This window comes from Cynoglossus semilaevis, chromosome 5, assembly GCF_000523025.1.
Source record: "Cynoglossus semilaevis isolate Cse_v1.0 chromosome 5, Cse_v1.0, whole genome shotgun sequence".
Lineage (NCBI taxonomy): Eukaryota > Metazoa > Chordata > Actinopteri > Pleuronectiformes > Cynoglossidae > Cynoglossus > Cynoglossus semilaevis.
In genome coordinates this window covers 7,817,611-7,822,301 of record NC_024311.1, presented here as the reverse complement: position 1 = coordinate 7,822,301, position 4,691 = coordinate 7,817,611, and the positions used below count along the sequence as shown (strand labels likewise).

Below are 4,691 nucleotides of genomic sequence, written 5' to 3'. Positions count from 1 at the left end.
GTAATTTGCATCCGTCCCTTCTTCACATTAGTTATCTATCGATCTGTGACAGCAATTTCACGCTAGCAACAAACCAATTGACCCGGTCGTAACGTCCAGACTGGGCCGTGGGTTTTTCCTGACCTGCTCATTCGTCACCGTGTCAGCAGAAGATCACACTCTGTGGACCTGCAGGAGTGGACGGTTTAATTCCAGCCAAGCATTATTTCGTCGACCCGACGACTCAGATGTCACAGTGATCTATACCGTCGTTAACCACCGACGGCAGGTTTGAGCTGCATCAACAACTAATGAACAACAGACGAGGATTCTGACCAGACCAGGTCATGACCTGCTCCTCTGTCCAGGTCTAAGACCGACGTCCAGTTCCCAGAGTAAATCACTGCCGATAGAAACCTGTCGATGGGGTTTCATGAGTATGAGTGTTTGTTCCGTTTACAAAACGCTTCATTTTTGACGGTTGGAAAAAATAAAAAAAGTAACAGTTGGAAATTTAAATAAAAATATAATGATATATAACCGTCGTCAGAGCAGCTGACACAGAGACCTGTCTGTTCGTACCTCAGTGACTCGTTAAGATCACACAGTGTTAATTAGAACATCTGTCTCAGACTTTAAATAACAGTTCTGAATATACATCTAGATCTGATTTCTTTTTTCTCTCCAAATACAAGTATCAGATCTTTGTAGTTCAACCTGTGGTTTGGACAGTTCCACCACAGTAACCGGTGATGACACCTTCTACATGTGTTAGCTGGTTGTTTGATTGACAGCTGTGGACGAGCGCTGTGAACATCTGGCTACAAAGAATGATTCCTCCTTTCTAAACAGCCCGGGGTTTGACAGGAAGCCAGGGGTTTGAAACCAGACAGACGGAGGAAAATGATGGATTGTCGGACAGTTGGAGAAACTTTGAAAGACTGACGACTTACTGCTGTGGTCTGGTGCCAAAGGTAAAGATGACGCAGAGAAGGACAGGACGCTCATGACTGGTGGTGTCGGTCACATGATCTCCACACGGTTGACTGGGCTTCTCCGGTTCCTCCACCTTCCTCCTACGGTCAGACAACAAACACAGGTACCACAGGTCAGGACTAAACCAGGTGAAGTTGATGAGGCGACTCTGTTTGTCCTCCAACCCTGGGCCACACAAAATGACCTGACGGGCTGCACTCGGCCTGCGACCCTCGAGTTTGACACGTGGCTATAATGGACTGATGTCATTGGGTGATGCATAACAACACATTTATAAGTTTTACTTAGTTTTTAGTCCCCACTCCCCTCAGTCATTTCTATTTTAACTACTATCTTAACAGTTCATTTTCACTATCTTGACATTCTCCTGTAATTTCCCCTGATAGAATCAACACTTGTTAATTGGCCTCTAAATATAAAAGTCTGGCATTAAGAACACACACGTCTGTCTGTCAGTAACAGACGAGCGGCCGTCTCTAAATATCACCTCCATGTTAGAGTCTGCCGCCGTCCTCTGTTTCCTGTTGGTTAATGAGATCACGTCTGTTCTGTTACTGTTTTTACACAGGTAACATTTGGGATCTAAAAAACGGTGAATCTCAGCAGCCGGGAGATACGTTAGCGTTCTGACACTGACAAGTAAAACATGAAGTTAGCCTCAGGTTGAAACACGTACTGGGTGTGGACACGGTGCTGAAGCTCAGACTCTAGCAGAGCAGCTGGATGACAAACCAGCAGGTGGACGCAGACGTCGTCCTGGATAAATGGTTGTTATTGTTATTTTTAGTTTTCTTTTTTCTTATCTTCCCTTCCATTTTTATGAAATTCCTGTTTCCAGAAAAGTGAAAATAGCTCAGAGTGACGACGGTGATGTTACAGCAGTGACAAACGTCGGTTTTACTGCTGATGTTTGAATAATGGATTCGAGTCCCCGGAGATGTTTGATCCTACTTTAGGGACAGACTTTAATCATTTAGGAGACTTTGATATAAAATCTAAAAACATGAAATATCAGTCAAACTTCAGAGAAATGGATTCTAGCCCTGTAGTAGAACCTGCCCCGTGCTTCAGTGCTGAGAAGGGTCTCTTAAAAGATATGTTAAAAGAAAATGTTGCAGTCGTTCATCTTCACTGATTAAAGCTGCCGCCGATCGCAGCATTCACAAGCATTCACACTCTCATTCACACCCATAACCATTCACACTGACACTCACACCCATTCACACTCTTATTCACACTAGCAAATTAGCCTAATCCCATTCCTGCAGCTTTTTGGACCCGTGGAAGGAAAACGTACAACAAAGTACTGGCACTACAGCAAAGTACTTGGACTTGGAGGTTGTTTTGTTGTTTCTATACTTTGTTTATTCCTTAAAGAAATAGTTTAAATTCCATTTGAATAACAGTAAAGTCAGTTCTTATTTAGTTTAACTTCAATTTAAATTTTATTTTTTTAAATTAAAATAATAAAATACTCCTGGAGAAATGTACTGTATGACTGAGTACTACATTAGAATGACTCATCCACTGGAGTGAAGTCAGCTCAGTGTCAGGATCCAGTGTGTGGCACCAACAACAAGTCAACTGAGCATTATGGGATGTCTAATTAACAGTAGGCTCGTGCTCGTAGTGCACGTAGCTACAGGTTCATTAGCGTCTGCTGTCATGTGTCATGTGTGAGACTGTGGCGATGAGAGTGAACAAGTGTAGTCAGGCTTTGTTTTGTGTCGCCGTCGTCATGACGACGAGGTTCAGAGGTAGTTAAAGTTACTGCATGGCTTTTCAAGGATCTCGATCTAAAGTGGACGCCTGCTGGATAAGTTCTATCAAACAGTTCCAGACTCTAAAGTACTAAAACAGGAACTCAGTGATTTTATAACAACATGGAACCATGGATCATTAGTACTACACTAAGTACCAATTAGAAATTATAGATTTTGTTTGTCCTTTTTTCTGAGAAGTAACAGCGCCTCATGCTGTTCATTTCATCCAACAGTGGAAGCAGTTCTTCACCGTGAGGTTGGATCAAAGTTTGTTTGTTTTTTCTTGTCAGCATTTGTGTTGGTGTAAAGGTAAGGTCTGCGGACCTTGTGAGGACACAGTTGACAAACAAGTTAACAGTGCGATTTTTTAGGTTCAGGTTTTTTAGGTTAAGCCCTAATAAAGACTGGGATCAGTCTTGTTAGGTTGCAGTAACTACAGTAACCTTTCAAATAAAACAAAACAACAACAACAACAATAACCATGTAGAAGAGCAGAGTAAATAAGTGGTCCATTTCTGACAGTACATCAGCCTGAGAACTGAGGGCTTCAGATCTAATGTGTCAGGTAGTTAAAGTAAAATGATGAAGATCAATGGACAGATAAATAAATAATGTTCAGTTTAAGGCAAATCAAAGGCAGGCAGATTGAAATATCAATAAATAAAACCCACCATAAAAACTGGGCTACGAGATTAAAAGGTTGTTAAACGAACGACTGAGTTTGACAAGTCGGAGAAAACTACATAAAAACAGAGGTTTGTCTTTGGAAAATAACGTGAACTTCCAATGTTTACCTGCGTCAGCCAATCAGAGGACTCAAAGGAACCTGGTGAGGGGCAAAGTCCCAGACCGTTAGTTCCTGGATGAGTACAAAGAATCAACGTAAGCACTTAAAGAACCGACCACTGAGACGTGTCATCTCTAGAACACAGAAGAACAAACACACTGGTAGAACTTCACTAACGTGTACCGATGTCTGTGTATGAAAACACAGGAAGTGCAGTCGGTACTCGACGGGGCAATAAAGGCTTTAAAGTCGTTACTACTAATTTTTACGAGGTATTACTCGCTGTGTTTGATTTTAGTTTCCTCCTGCAGTACAGCAGCCGGCCCTGGTGGGGGCCACGCTCACTCATTCACAGATGCTCTGTGGGTGTTAGCCGAGCGGCAAATCCCAGCGCTGAGGTAAACCAAGGGCAATTGCTCTGTGTGAATGTTGCAAAGTGACTCATCAGCAAAACAGCAGTTACCCCCCCCCCCACGGTACACCCACGGTGAGCAGCCCCCACTTTTCAAGAAAATCACGATGCTGAAGTGTGCAATTTGTGTTGAATCTGTGGAGCGTGGTTCTGATCACCGCCTCAGTGTTCCTGAAATAATAACAGTCACTGGTACCGACTCTGGAACAGAACACTTACATGATTGTAGTCATATCTGCAGGGGGCGCTTTAGAGAAACTAGACAGACCAAGACTAAACAATCTGTGTCCAAAATGATCCCTAAACCAGTGGTCATCAACTGGTGGGCCGTGGGCCAAATCCAGACCACCGAACCGTCCAATCAGGACAGTAACTGGATTCCACAATCAACATCAAATAATGTGAGTGTCCGGCCCCCGGGGTGTCTGTCCAGGAAAAACTCTGGTCCTCCGACACAGTCGGGGACCCCTGCCTTAAACATTACATATTTAGTCCATATGACAACATTTGCTTCTACGTCGTATCCATAGTAACGACTCAACCGTAACTAAATATTTTGTTTATGTTCCACAATCTCTTAGTCATGTTAAACATGCCACGCTACGTTGGTTAAAATGTTTAAAAAATTCAGATAATGTTTGGGGGGCACAAAGTAAGAGGGGGGATAGAGCTGCTTCTATATAAGGAAAAGGTCAACGGTTCAAACCCCGGCTGTGAATGTTAGTTGTGGGTCGTCTTTTGTTTTTTTTCCCTA

The 4,691-nt window shown here is 43.0% G+C and overlaps 1 long non-coding RNA gene across 1 annotated transcript in view; it reads right to left on the bottom strand.

Annotated features, from left to right (window-relative positions):
• The window catches only part of LOC103378896 (uncharacterized), a 110,477-nt gene that overhangs the window by 8,284 nt on the left and 97,502 nt on the right, over positions 1–4,691 (bottom strand). The window contains exon 4 of the long non-coding RNA XR_003049783.1: positions 933–1,055. This is a non-coding gene — a long non-coding RNA (uncharacterized LOC103378896). The remainder of the gene's footprint in view (positions 1–932; positions 1,056–4,691) is intronic.